This window comes from Platalea leucorodia (assembly GCF_965183815.1).
Source record: "Platalea leucorodia genome assembly, chromosome: 8".
NCBI lineage: Eukaryota > Metazoa > Chordata > Aves > Pelecaniformes > Threskiornithidae > Platalea > Platalea leucorodia.
In genome coordinates, this window is record NC_138830.1 from 8,937,574 (window position 1) to 8,952,813 (window position 15,240).

Genomic DNA, 15,240 nt, shown 5'->3' on the forward strand with positions numbered 1-15,240 from the left:
CTCCCTGAGCTTGCAGAGACAGGCACACAGTGGCTCAGGCTGAGCATGAAAAGGGGCACAAAGGACAAAGCCACAACAGCCTAATGGCGGGGGTTTTTTCCTGTTTTCTAACACATAAGAGCTAGGTTCATCTCGCAAAATCCAACCCGGCAGAGATTTAGGCGCAGCCCAGGGTGTACTGTGCCATTCCTCTGCCGCAGGGACAGCCCTTTCTGGCCATCTGCAGTGATTGCCCTGCTCACCAGAGCCGCCAGCTCCTCCTTTCAGACACGCTCCACTGTTTCTTCCTATTGGGAAGTTTCTGCAGTATTTAACCAAAGCTTTTTATTTCCTCAATTCCACTCCGTTACGCCATTACGAAAGCCTTTTCACTAGAACAGCTATTTGCAAGCTTCTTCCAGATCTCCTCCTGCTTAAGCCAGCTTTTTAAGTAACACTAAACCATTTCTTGCTGAAAAAACGGTCTTCCCCTATGATGCTGCTGTCCCAATTAACTCGCAGGGTACGTGGGGGGTGGCCAATTATAATCCCATGGTCATTAAGGGTTCGCCTCACCAAGCTGAGGAAAACCTTTTCAAATGAAATTGCACGTAGATGAGAAGCACACAGTCTTTGCCTTAAACCAGCGGTGCCCAGCCTAGTCCCCACCTAAACCTCATTTAACATGGTACAGCAGCAACGATTGCTAAAGACCTGAAAAATTCCCCGGTCCTCATTTTGCCTCTTGCACTCACCCAATGCCTCTTTAATGGCTTTTATGGTAACTTTTAGTTTAATTATTTCCTCGGAAGGGTAAGTGCTGACAGGGCAGTCAGAGCTGAACAAGACCAAAAGGAATATATAATTTTTATATACCTATCTATCTCTTGCAAGCAGCGAGACCCGTGCAAGCCAGCGCAGCCCTGCCCCATGCCCTCCTGCCTGCTTTTCTGAGCTGGGTTATGGGCAGCATGGCAAGGCTGAGCCGGCTGTCCTTGCAGCAAAGTCTCCCTGTCCAGCCTGGGGAAGAGGAGAGTTTTAGGAGGGATGTGAACAGGGGGTGGGTGGGATGAGCCTGGAGCAGAGAGCTCCCAGGAAGAGCAGGCATGGGGATCCTGGGGAGCCATGAGAAACAGAGGGAAGCCAGAGAACAGCGGGGCCATGGGGGACCTGGGGAGGACAAAGCTTGGCTCTGGCAGAAGGTACCCAGAGCGAGGATTTGGTAAAAAAAAACACCACGGTGACATTTTTATGGCTAGCCAGTGATGAGGCAACACTAACAGCACAGCCCTGCACCCCTCACGACACCTCCAGACCTCACACCCCTCCAGTGAGGCGCCTGGGTGTCAGCAGAGGGGAAGGTCCCCGTTTTGTGGCTGAGCACCTCAGTCTCCCCAGGGACGAGCAGTAGCTGAACCCACTCCAAGCCGGGCTCTGTGCACCCAGGCGGCTGCAGGACAGGGCTTTAAGTGCCTAACTCAGCTCCTGCATTTGAAGCCCCACATTTGCATGGGTGCCAGGTACCTCCCACAGGCATTGGGGTAGAGGGGCCCCCCAAAACCACACACAAAGACACCCACATCCTCCCATGCCGCTGCTAGGGCTCCCATCCCCAGCAGCAAAGCATCACTGCAGGCCACGGCCAGGTCCGCCGCTGGCACCGCGTGGGCAGTGGCATGGCACACCAGCACCCAGTCCGGTCTGGGGGATTTTCAGAGCTGACAGTTGCTGTAATTAAAAGAAGAGGGGGAGAAGGCGGGGGAGAAAACACGTCTACAAAGTAGCCCATGCCATATGGCAGGAATGGTATTTGTCTCCTGTGGTACAGGGCAGAAAGCAATTGTAATTACTCACTTTTAATTAATTCCGGCATAAGAGAATCTGCAAGAGAGCACATCAATGGCAGCAAACACTGCAACACTGGAGGCAGATGTAACACCAGGCTGCAGGGAACCACAAGCAGCCACCAAGCTCAGTCCCCATGCCCAGGAGTGCTGAGCACCCCTCAGTCACTGCTGGCAGGTGCTTTCCCCATCCCTCCAGAGCCACATCCAGCAAGGATGGGCCCCCAAAAGCACACAGACCCAGCTGCCCAGGTACCCCAACAGGAGAGAGCATCTACCCCAGCACCCAGCCTTGGTGCAGAGCAAACCCATTTCCCCTTGCACTTCAACAAGCAGTGGGGAAGAGTAATTCCCTTCTTTAAGACAACCTTCACTGTTAATCTTCCAGCCCCACCACAGCACACCACACACAGCATCACCCAGGTACCAGACACTTCCCATCACTCGCAGCTGGGAGAGCAGCAGCTTGAGGACTGTCACAAGCCCCCTGCATGGAAACACAACCAACTAAGCCAGCACTCACCACCCTCCCGGCAGGGATTTATGACCTGAGCCACCTGTGCTTCTTAATCAACTCATTAACCTACAAGTGGTTCCTCCTATTGTTAAGGAACAAAGCAATTATAAGAAAATATATCCTGGTTATCCAGGTGGGAGAGTTGCTTTGCTGCTGCCCTTCCTTGTTTGGAGCAGGTAGAGTTTGGGTTTGGTAACTTCCATTAACACACATGCAAATCAGCCCAGATCTTCCCTTCCCGGCACCGGGCAGGGCTGCATGGCTGACACACCATCAGATGTTTGAACCTGCATCAGCCTCTGCCTCCATAACCCCACAGGGTCCCCATTGGTTTGCAGAAGGGGACATGGCTCCTGTTCAATCTAAAACCATCCGCCTTCACGTATGGGGTAAACCTCACCGGGTGTCTGACTCCAGGCTGTGCTTACCTGCTGCATCGTGCTTTAGTGAAGCTAAAGCTGATCCCGGCTGGGATCCCAGCTGGGATCAGCTCTGGGTGCTGACAGTCCACCCCACCTTGCATCCAGCCAGCCTGGAAATATCCCCAAAACAGCCTCGTGTTTGGTAGAGGCTAAAAACAAAGAGTTTAAGATTTTAAAGCAGCAAGTAACAGTTGGGCTGCTTGGAAGATGAAGCTGCTGAGCAGCTTTGCTTCAGTCTGAGGTGTGCTGAGCAAACCCTGCTTTAAGCTTATCTTCTTCCAATATTCCCATCAGTACAATGGGATCAGGATAACCATCCTATCTGCCTGTCTATCCACCCATGTACCTATCCATCTATCTGCCCATCTATCCATCCATCTATCTATCTATCTATCAGGAATGAGAGAGAGAAAGACTGAGAGGTTTTTCCAAGGAAAAACATAAGTTTTAAATAAAATTTCTGCAATAACACATAAAATGACTAAAACATTTTCGACTCCACACCCACAGAAGAATCATCAGGCTTAGCAGAGCTCGACAGAAATCAGATAAAGCTGGTTTTTGCTTGTTCCAACCCCAGTTTCATTGCTCTGTGTCGGTGTTTTCGCCCACAGAAGCCAACCTCTACCAGCAATGCAAAACTGAGGGGATGGATCCCGTGCAGGTCGGTCCTACCAAAGCATCCCCAGTGGCAGGTGACCCCCAGGACCCCATTTCACAAGCCCCCGGGGGCTGCCAGGGAGGGACGGTGGGTGGGGGTCCCAGGTCTGTGGGGGCAATGCTCGGCCCTGTGCAGGGCACCACCGGCTCCCACCACCCACACCACGGTGCCCACGGCCACGCCGATGGCCTCGGCACGAGGGAGGCATGCAGGGGAGGCAAAACCCAGCACTCCCCAGGCATTTCGAAGTATTCCAGCTTGCGAAAAACATGCAGAGAGCAACAGATGGGGGGAAGGAGGCGGGAGGGGAGAGAGGGGATTGGGAAGGGCACAAAGCCAGCCCCTGGGAGAGGCATCGGCATCTTCAGGTGCAGAGACCTGCCCACAGGTATCTTCATGGACATTCTCCACCTCCACCACCAGAAAGGAGGGGTTGGGGCACCCTGAGCACGGCACAGCCCTCCTTGCACACCTGCACGCACCCTCATGGGTGGGGTGAGCCCCAAGGCAGTGATACAGCCCCCCCCGATCTGATTAAGCAAAACTGGGAAAACTATGACAAGGTTTTCCTGCATATAAACTGCAGAGAGTTTGGCTTATTGCTACAAAAATGTAAAAAAAAAAGTCACTGTTCCTAAAGCTGGCAGTGGGAAAACAACGTTGCCTAGAAACATCCCCATTAATGCTCCGGAACCCTTCCTTTCTGCACAGAAAATGAATAAAATATGTAATTTGTTCCCTGAAAAAAAGAGGCTGTTTCAAGTAACAACAAAAACCTGACAAAAGTAGAGACCCTTTCCAATTGCCCTCTCCCACTGCAGCACATCCGATGTCCTTCGCCTGTGACCTGCAGAGTGGGGAACAACAAAGTGTAATCCTGAGCTTCGGAGCCTTGCTTGGCCCTAGCACTTCTGCTTGCTTCATACCGTACAAAACCCTCACCAGTTCAGCTGCTTCCCATGTTAATGAACCCTCCTTATCACACTCTGCTTCTCTCCCCCTTCAAATGCCAGAGAGAGCCACCCTGCACCCCCTGAGCAAAGGGAGCTGCTGGCAATTGCAGCCCCCGACCCCATCCCCTGCATTAAAATGGGCAACAAGGGGCAGCTGTGGCTGCCTGAATTTCCCCACCTGTGCGCAGCAAGGCGGGGTGGGATCCCCCCATCCCTGCTCCGTGGGGAAGGGGATGTCCTTCGCACCAGGAGAACACCTTCGGGGTCCCCAGGACATGGGGTGCCATGTACAAACCAGCGTGACGTAAAAGGGAGGGGAAGGCACAGGCAGGAGAGGGGCCATCCCCTGCCCGCCCGGTCGAGCTCTCCTCTCCACCTTCACTGAGCCTTTCCTGACCCTTCCTGGTGGAAAACTGTTGGAAGTTTTGGGTGACATGTCTCTCGAGCGCTCCCGGAGCTGTGATATTGAAGAGACCTACCCCTCCGGCACTGACCACATCTGCAGGGCTTTTGCTCCTCTGAACTTCTCCCAAGACACACACGCAGACAATGTGTGTCTGGCAATGCCAAACCAGAGAGCAGCGAGGATATGGTACAGCTCAGGCTTAGCAAAGACACTCCATATTTCTTAGTGCTCTGGGAAAACACACCATCTCCTGGTCTCCTCACAAGTTTCTAAGGTGACCTGCCAGCATCTGCTCAGGCTCTGGAGCTCCCTGCCTCCCCAGGGGAAGATGCAAACTGCTTCACCGAAGGGTGCTCAGCTCCTCCTAACATCTCAGAGCCATGTAAATGCTATTTGTCACGATTCATCGGGCTGCAACAGCCCCCAGTGCGGCTTAGTCTTGCTGTGAACTGAGGGTGAAGCAACATGGAGGTGTTAATTCTCTTCTTTAATTAACTTGGGTGGTTTCCTGCTTTTAAGGCTGGATTTCATTCTGCCTCATCAGCTCAAAAAGACCTACAGATTTTAGACAAGCAGTAGCTGCCCCTCAGCAAGCTCCGATGGCAGGAGGTTGTCTCTAAGTGGTGTGGGTGGGAAGAGAGAAAAATAATGGTTTCTGTCTCCCATTTTGCGAACAAAACACTTCACAACACGCACAGCAGTTTCCACTAAATTACCGCCCATATTAGCAGTAATTGCAGTGATGCAGAAAAGCAGCTTTCCACTGTTTTATGTATTTTAAACCCGTTTACTTGTGCAGAGAGAACAAAGTGAGGAAGGTCTGCGCGCCACTGGGACACCTGCACATCCTCAGCGAGCTTTGGTTACAGGCAGGTGCAAATCACTGTACCCCGCTTCATTTGGGGTAATTCTACAAAAATCAGGGCAATGCCTCACCAGCCTCATTTGCTGCTTTCTTTTGATGCTTTCAACCTCCTGTCAAGTCAGCATCACATTCTACCTAGAAAATGGTTTGTTACAGGATGGGGTTTAAAACAGTCCTTGGAAAGCAAGAATGGTGATTTTTAACCGAAGTCCTACTGAGTATCTTTCCTTACTCTAATACAAACTATCTTCCTGTTTGTCCCACAGAAATAGTCCCCATTTCTAAATGGAAGTTGTTTCACCCTAATACGAGTTGATAGACCACCCGGGCTGCTCCATACAGGCACGTCGGAGCAGCACGGAGGCTCCTGGTCGCACTTGTGCATCCCAGCAGCAGCAAAGAGGGACGGGACAGCTTTGGGGTTTCCTCTGGGAAAACCACCTTTTGCAGTGCCGGGCAGGCTGGAGGCAAGCTCAGCCCTGCCGCTGCAGCCAGGTCAGGCCAGACTCAAGTGCTTTCGCCCACCACCCACCAGAGACACCCCCGGCTGAGACAGATCAACGGTGCCCAGCCGTGCCTGCGCCCAGCAGCTCATGGCCATGGGACCTTTGGATGCTCAGACCAAGGCACCACATCCAAGCAAAGGCTCCATGCACGGGCAAGAGTCAAGGAAAGCTTCAAGCTGTAAAGCTGCAGCAAAGACAGAGATACTCCTGGCTCTGATGAAATACTGACGTTTATGCAAAGCATCAAATCTCAGGAAATCTCTAACTCTATTTTCAAATGATAAGAAGCATAGATGAACATACAAAGCCAGAGCAGAAGCTGGCCCAGCATAGATGGCCCAACAGATACTTCAGTGATCTGAACACAGATTTATTTCCTTGGTTGAGCATATACATTCTTAAATTTGCTTTAATGTTCAATCTTACGCTGGCAGTGTTTGACTGCTTATGCTTGTTGCTTTGCAAACCACTTTGTAATCTCTTCTACCTAAGATGTTATAAAAATAAAATAGGATTTTATTTGAATCATGCATGTCTGCTGTAGCATGGTGAAGGTGCACGAGGAGGAATGCTGCTTTTCTAAGCTATTTCAGAGTGGAAGTGGATTGATGACATGGTCCCAGGCGCTCCTCTGAGCATCTTCCTTCCCATCCAAGTTTCTGCAGCGACGTGGCAGGCAGTGGCTGCCCTGTGGTCCTCGCTGCAGTAAAATGGGGTTTGGGGGATGTGGTGACTATCCCCACAGCTCCAGCAGTGATGTTAAATATAAGGTCAATGTTACAAAATAGGAAAAAAAACCCATTACTAGTGGAATAGCTGCAGAGGCAAAACAGGGCAGTATTGATCAGCTGAAAAACAACAGCAGTGAAGCCAGGAGGTGGGTCCTGGGTGATGGAAACCCCGGCTCGCAAGCAGGATGGGCAGCCAGCCCAGGTGTGGATGGTGCGAGGGGACAAGCAGGTGCCTAAATGGCATCTGGCCCCTGTTTCTTGGCTCTCTTCACACTTTCCAACTCATCTCCCATACTCGTAGGGCCACCGGGTGCGTAGGTGGTCTCTTCAGCTGAAATTCCCCAGAATTTTTTTTGGCTGCATCCTCAGAAAAGTTGCAGATGACGCATTAAAATGTAGATAAGGCAAAATAGATGGGCCGCAGCCAAGCGCAGGGGCTGCCGCGCGTGGCTCTGGCAGACGCGCCGGCATGCTCAGCCTCCCCACGCGGGATCTGTGCCATGAATGAGGCTCCCGCATGCGACGCTCCTGCCCACTCCCTCCCTCCCGCCCAAGCTCCCTGCGAGCCCGGCCGAGAGGCAGTCTGCCAGGTGGCTGGGTGCCGCTCGCCATCCCGGGCCACAGCCGGCCCCCAGGGATACATGCTGCCCAGGCGGCCTCTTGCCCGCAGCTGGAACAGAAATGGTTACGGAGAGTTTGCTGCGACGGCAGCAGCTGTGCATCTCTATTCCTAGAGCTGCCCCGGCAGGGAGCGCGGGGTGGGGATGCCGGAGCGGGGGCAGCACTGGCACTGGCATTCCCGGGGGAATAGCTCCGCCGGGGGGGGGGCCCCGATTCCAGCAACCGCATCCTGGAACAGTGCACAGCCCACGGCTCTCCTGCCCCCAACACGTTTCATCAGCCGTGGGACCCGAGGATGAGAGAAAAGAAAAAATATTTGTCATTCTGCAGTGATGCTTTTCAAGTGCAGGATTTCAAATGTCTAAGGGAATTACGTTATCCTTGTAAAAAAAAATCTTGCAATTCCTAAAGGATTTGAATGAATCAAGTTATTTCCAGAAATAAGAGAGGACCAGGGAGCCCTCCATCGCATCCGTGCACGGGTTAATCCACTGCTTCTCCCAGTCACCCTTCAGTGGTACCCAGCCCCACGGTGCTACAGATCTCAGAGGGTCGGACAAAGACCTGGCAAAGCTGGAACATGTGCCTAACTCTGTTACGATGCCCAGGTCGATTCCACGTTATTCATGTAGGAAATTAGTAAGCAAATCATACCTGTGCATAGGGTGCTGACTATACTGTCACTAGTCAACACATCCCATAGGGTCGTAAATAATTAATAGATGCCAGTTTCTCTCCTTTCAGTACTACTTCAGACTGAAAGAGGCAAAATAAAAAATTTAAAACGCCGTTACTGGTTTTTCCTTCCCCATCCATTGACCCACCTTGGAAAGTATTAGTCACTAAGCTGAAGTGATTGAATAAGCTGAAACTGGAAAACACGTCTTTTCTCCACAGGCAGGAGAGGCTAATTCTGGCAAAATCACAAGACTAAGGAACGGGAAGGAATCTGAGCAGCTCTGGTCAGACACTGGGTGCTCGGCACAGCTGTAAGCGGGTCTGCCCCATCTGCAGCCACGAGCATCCCCCAGCAGCGTTGCCCCGGGAAGGGAAGCTTTTCGCTTTGGAGGGGCAATTTATTCTTGCATAAATATTTAGGTAAAAGCTATTTGCAGGAACTATTCTAAAAATAAGCAGGCTGAGGCAGGGAGACCGCTATGAAAAATAACTGAATTTTTGCTTTAACTGCTGTGTGGGACTTCTGCCCCTTCAGAGACAAAGGACATTTTTGACAGCTTTTAAGTACTTCTGAAACTGGTTGCAGTACAGTTTCGCAGCCGATGCAGCTCAAACTGTGACCAGGCAGTGCTTGGTTTTTCTGGCAAATGTAATGCCTACAGGAAAATACAGGTATGCCATAAAAGTTTTATAACTTCATACTCAAAATATTTCTAAAGCAGCTTGTTGTTAACGTACAGGGCACATTTTTTATGACGACTTACACAACCCCTTCACAAGGAGCGTGCAAGCTGGGCATATGCGCAAGCAATCCTAAGCCTCAGCCCAGCTGTCACCTCTCTCGTGCCCTTTCTGTGCAAGGAGGCCATCTCATTTATTGAATCTGAGGTTCTCCAAATGCATTGCATCCAGCTGAATTTAAGTTGCTGGCAGGCCCTGCAACAGACTCTCACGCCGCTGTTGCGTGCTTTAAGCAAAAACTAGGCATCAAACGCACAAACTTTCCTCTCTAGGAGCTGCTATAGGCAAGGCACCAGGACCTCGTTGGGGTGCCACGTACAAAGGGCATCCAGGAACTTCAGGACCTTATTTTTCAATACGCTGCTTCTGCTTCTCAAGCCCTGTGTCCCATCGATTATTTCTGTTCATTCTCCAAGCAGAGATTTGCCAGAAAATAGCTCCTGAAACTCTTTAGCGTGGTGCCTGCAGAGCCCTTGCCAAGCACCTGGCCACCCTGGGCAAGGCATCTCAGACACTAGGCATTGCTCCCCACTCCCATCCACCTGCCAGGAGGTTTTATTGGGCTACAAAAATAGTTTGAGAAACATTTCTAATACATTCGGATACCATGAGGAGCAAGTCTTGGTTTGCTGAAGGGATGATGCTGCATCTCCTGCAGGGGATGCTGCTGTGGGGAGCAGCGGGGGCATTGCTGCGGGACGGCAGTGCTGGGTGTCCCACCAGCCACCCGGAGTGACCCAGCAGACAGGGCATAGCCTGCTCCAAAAGGCTGCGATCTCTCCTACATGCCCAGAGTTACCTCGCTGTCACAGGGGCTGCTGTATTCCTTCATCCTCCCTGCCTCCTCTGGAGGGGTACAGAGTGAGCACAACAGCAGAGGACACGGAGGGAGGGCAGCTTCTGATCAACTTCTAAAATGGGTTTGTTCAGGAGCAAACACCTTTGAACCCCTCCACAGGCTCCCGCCAAACACTGCTCTGACTCCTGCAGAGTGATGGGAAGCATCGCCTGGACTACCCCGAAGAACAGGGGTGGGATAAGGGACACGGTAGCCAAATCCCGCTGTGCATTAGCAAGATCCATCCACACTATCCACTGACTTTACATCAGGTATCTACCCACCACTAAGCACCACCAGAACTTGGTTTGTTGGATATTTTCCAAATACCAAAACGCACGGAAGTTTTGCTGGAGCGGGAGCTGTAGAAACAGCTCCACGGAGCCATCCCTCTCCTGCCACACTGCTCAGCACATGCTGAACCCCAGGCAAAGGGGAGATGTCCACTGACTTGTGGCAGGGAAAATGTCACCCCAGCTTTAACCTCTGGGCTCACACCGAGTCACATGCAGAGCATTTTCTTTCCTTACTGAGAATTACTTTCTTAACAAACATGTTCTACAGATGGCATTTTATAATGTTAGTCTAAAATAAAAACAAGCATGCTCAAAATTCAAATTGGATTTTGCCAAAGCAGCCATGCTAAAATAATACATTTTAAATATCTTAAACTGTGCACTTCACAAGTAATTAAATTAGCAGCGTTTCTGCATTACATCTTTTCTTCCATCCATTTAAGCATTAGACTAATGTTGTCAGGCAGATTTTAAATCGAAAATATCACGCTGCGGAGAATGGTTCAGGATGAGCAGAGCGGAGCAGGGTGAGTTTTAGCAGCCAGTCGGTCAGGAACCTGCTTCAGCCACCGCCGCGAGCCAGGGAGCTGCCACACGCTGCCTCATGCCAGGGGACAGCCACCAGCCGCCACTGCCCTGGGAGAGCAGACCCTGGGTCCAGGTGGCACAGGGAGCAGCAGTGCTGTGACAGCCACCCACCGGTGACAGCAACAGCCACCCAGGCTGCTCCCATGCCCTTGCACCGCTGCCCTGTGCCCTGCACGGCTCGGCCGCTGGTGAGCTTCGAGAGGCTCTGCAGCTCATCCCCAGAATACGATTGCATTATTTAAAAGCTTCCTTAAAATATCATCATTTTGCTTCTGCTTAACAAAACTGACATGAAAAGCGTGCTCTTTAAAACACCATTTGTCCTTGAATTCAATCTTGTTCTCCTTAGCTTATCGCTCTCTCTTGGGATTAAAATGGGGGGGCGGGAATCGACAGCAGACGAAGCCCTGGCTTGTTGCTGTGCCTCCCCCAGTAGCCCCCAGTGCCACCAGCACCGCAGGACAGTGTTCCTGTCCCCAGCGTGACGCAGAGGCCGGGACAGGCAATCCGGCATCCCCAGACCTTGCTTCATGGGGAGCGGAGGACACCGTGCTGGGGGGTGAGAAACAGCTTGCACGCCATGCTCGCCGGGGAAGTGGGGACTATCACGGTGTAGCTGGGCAGAGATGATGTCAAATGCTGACACTCGTCCTCTGTGTAACAGTCCCTGCTCTGCACTAACGCATGAGCCAGCACCGCTCCGACCGGTTGTGTATTTCTCCCGGAGCTCTGGAGGATATATAATTAAGCTGGTGGACAGATGTTTTCAAAATGCCTAATAAAGTAGAAACATTTTTATGAAGAATAGTAGAATACTTGGAAATAACACTAAAAATCCATTTTTAAGTTAACTAAAGTTGATGTAGGATGTTCTTGGCCTGGTTGGGTCTCCAGCGGAGAGAGGGGAGAAGGAGAAACCCTGAGCAGAAGAAATCCCTTCGCTGCACCCGGGGGAGCAGAGAGCGGGGCAGAGCCTGCAGACCCGGGTCCCACAGCCTGCAGCCTGGCAAGCGGCAGCACCCAGCGCTGGGCATCGCTCCTCCGGCAGCAAAGCCGCCAGCAGAGAGCGGGGAAGCAGCCGTGCTCAGCCAGGCAGGCCGCACCTGGGCAGTCTGCTTTAAAAAAAAAAGACATCTTTGCTCTACCTGAAACCTGGAAGAGCACATTTTCAGTGCTTACACTCAGCGAGACGTCTGCAAAGTCTTCATTTACTGAAGACATGAAAGCCAGGGAGTGAGTATAGCTAACTAACTCCATGCACTACCATTTAGAGTTTACATGGTAAGTAAATGTGCATTCAAATCTAAAGCTCGCTTTGCCTACACTGAATTTAACATTGCAGTGTAAAACATGGCTTTTCCATCAATGTAATGAGCTGAGAAAAATCCAGACCACACCGTACCCACAGCCTTACTTAGCAGCTACAAACTCCTGGAGAGCCGTTAGGAATTTGAGAGCAGCACAAATCAGCACAGATTTTGTTTACTGAACTGGTTCCTTTTTCTCCTTCCTTGAGTTATTCCTGCCTTCTTTGTAGCCATTATAAGCTCCAGTCCTGGGGGAAAATGCATTGTGAATTCAGTGTAAATCCATTCTGTTCACTGGATTGGTCTTAATTTACAGCAATAAAATGAAGATCAGATGATGAGCCATAAAAATCAACCTGATGTGGAGAGCTACTGAAATAATACATGATTTTATATCAAAATAATTGTGCCATTTGCCTGTGAGTGCTTAAAACTACTCGTAATTGCAGCAAGACTTAAATAAACCATGGATTCCTAAATATATGAAGTAGTTATTACGGTTAATGCTTGTAGTATGATGCAAGGAAAAAGAAGACACAAGTCCTGAAATACCACAAAGAAATTTATCTTCTGTTTCCAAACTAACCTTGCAGCCCAAACTGACCCATGTGCTTTTCCGAACCCAGCAGGTTGGAAGTTTTCTTTTGACTCCTGTAAGCCCACACTGACAGCAGCTGTACAACCAGGCATGTTGCACAGGATCTGCATACAAAGCGTGCTTTATAATGCAATTCTAGCGTTAATAATACCACGCTTCTACGTAAGAAATTTGCACTTTAATAAAAGGAGTGCAATTTTTGCTTCTAGCCCACGGGTCACCCGGGGTATGTTCAAAGGAGTGGAAGAAACCACCGGCAATCTCGGAGGCGAAAGTCATTTTCCTGATGGTAATCACACATCTCAGACATGGCTCTGGGTCTTTGCAGGGCTGCGTCCCCCACGGGCAGCGGTTCCCCCTCCTCTGCAAGCCCTCAGCAGCTGTGCCGGGAACCTCTCCAGGGAGGGCAATGGCTGCCACATGTTTCCCAGGAGCAGGTTTGCATTCCTCCCTTCCCGGATAACCCTGGGGAGGGAAGGTGCTCCAGAGCATTGCTCTCCTCCGGGCTGGGACCTGCCAGCCCGCAAGGACTAGTAAGGTTTGAGTTAACCATAGGATTGAGAGTTTTATACTTGTTACATACCCTAATTATGTTTGCCAGCGGATATTTATTTAGGCAGAAAAGTGGGATAGGGAATTCTTTGTGTCATAGTATTTTTATTGTGCCTTTTAATGTCTGTAATTGGTGTGCAGAGCCAATGGAGCACTGCTCTGACCCTGGCTAAGTCAAGCATGCAGCCACCTTTCCAGGAGGGGGAAGAGAGACATCCCACCAGAGCCACCAGAGGAACACACCCACCACTGCGATGCAATGCATTAGCAGCTCTTTATTAATGCACTTCGACAAGAACCCACAATTTCAGGCACACAGTGAAGAAAAATGCCTTCAAACTGCAGAGGAATTTTTAGCCAGCAGGATGTAATGACCTCCGCTGGAATGTGGCCAGGGCACTGCCTCTGTGCCATGGGGACGCTGGAAGGTCCCCCAGCCTGCAGCCTGGCCGGCAGCAGCACCCAGGCAGCAAGCCAGAAAAAGTCCCAAGTAAGGAAAGGATTGACCAGGCCACCCTGCACCAGGCTTGCTGTAAGCGCAGGCACCCACGATTTTGAGACGTACCCATTGCGCCGGGAGAAGGGAGCAGACAGGCGGCAGCACCACGTGTCCGGCTAGCTTGGTCTCCTCCAGACCCTTCGTGCACATTCGGGTTCATGCCAGTGCTTTTCCCTCCGGAGCAGCGGCTGGTGCTGAGTGGGTAGCTGAGCACTGCGGCACCGGCACCGGGGAGAGCTTGGCAACTCCCGGGTGGCTGGGAAAGGTCTTTGGTTGCTAAAGCTGCTCCAGACCTTGCAAAATGCGACACACAATCCTTGCACATCCAGTGCTTAGCGACTGCCAACAAATGCCATTTCCCCTACAGCGCCTGCAGCAGCAGGGCAGGTCCCCATGCAGACCCGACCGAGAAGGGACGGGGTTCCCAGGGTGGCCTCCCCGCATGAACTTTAATTACCGCTGCCTCCTTACAGCTCTGCTGGCCATTACTAATGCCTGTCCTCAGAGAACTCTGCGGCACAGGCAGGAGCCCCAGCGTTGCGGTGCACGAGCATGGCAGCCACGGCCGAGCGGCTCGTGAGACAGGGCTGGGCATCCCGCATCAGGCAGGAGGGATGGGTTTCCCCTCGGGGGGATAGTGCCCAGCCTCTCCACACCTTGGCCCAGGCTCTGCGCTGGCCGCAGGGTGAGCACGGAGTATTAACTCCACCAGCTTGCCTTTGCCGTTAAAAATTTTTTGTTTAGGCTCACACTGGAGTTAATGGTCAAAGCTTCCACCATCAATTATTTATGAACACAAATAGATAGTTAAGCTTTGTAAACTGAGTCCCTTGTGCCAATGCACAGGCAGAGCTCTCATAAAGGGCTGGTTTTGAACTGCTGGCAGCCCCGACTCGGCAGCACAGTGGATGGAGCCGGAGCTGAGCCCCAAGCCCTGTGCGGCTGAGCTCCCTGCTGTGTCCTGGGCATGGATCAGGCTCGCAGGGAGCCAGGATGCCCTGAGGCGAGGCTTTGTCCTGCTGCCTGCATGGTGGCAAGGCTGCCAGTATGAGCATGGGAAGGCCAGTACAAGTCTCAGTTTGAGAAGTTGTTCTCTGTGGTAGCTGTGGCACATCCCAAATAGACCCGCTGGATCCACTTTACTGACAGCTTGAACTGGGCTGACAACAAATTAAACGAAAGTATGGCAAATTAGGAGGGAGAAGAACCCAGACTGTGACCTTCTGATGGTCCAAAGCAGTTGAAGACTCAGCCTGCCATCCCTTGGGCAGGCACAAGGAGGGAGACAGGCTCTCCAACAGCATGGGAGGGATGTAAAAATACATCCTTTGTTTTCAGCAGCGGTGCGGCAGATTGCAATTTTCCAAGCCAAGCACTGCAACTACAGAATTTTCAAGGAAAGACTTGAAGTTATCCCAAATATTCTCCCTGAGCATCTGGGCAGGCTCACCAGTGGGACTGATCTGGAGCTTTAATATGGATAAAAGGGAACAGCCCCTCTCCCCGTTTGCCTTCTGCACGCAGGAGGCAGCTGAGGCTGTCCCCGGCGGTGACAGCAGAGGTGATGTGTGGGGAGGTCCCGTCTGGCTGATGCCCCGATCTGACAGGGAGGCAGCGAAATGCAATTTAGTGAAGGAA

The 15,240-nt window shown here is 51.5% G+C and overlaps 1 protein-coding gene across 3 annotated transcripts in view; it reads right to left on the reverse strand.

Moving 5' to 3' along the window:
* The window catches only part of KCNAB1 (potassium voltage-gated channel subfamily A regulatory beta subunit 1), a gene marked incomplete at its 5' end in the record, with an annotated part of 68,918 nt that overhangs the window by 31,400 nt on the left and 22,278 nt on the right, over positions 1-15,240 (reverse strand). The gene's annotated exons all lie outside the window — the stretch shown is intronic.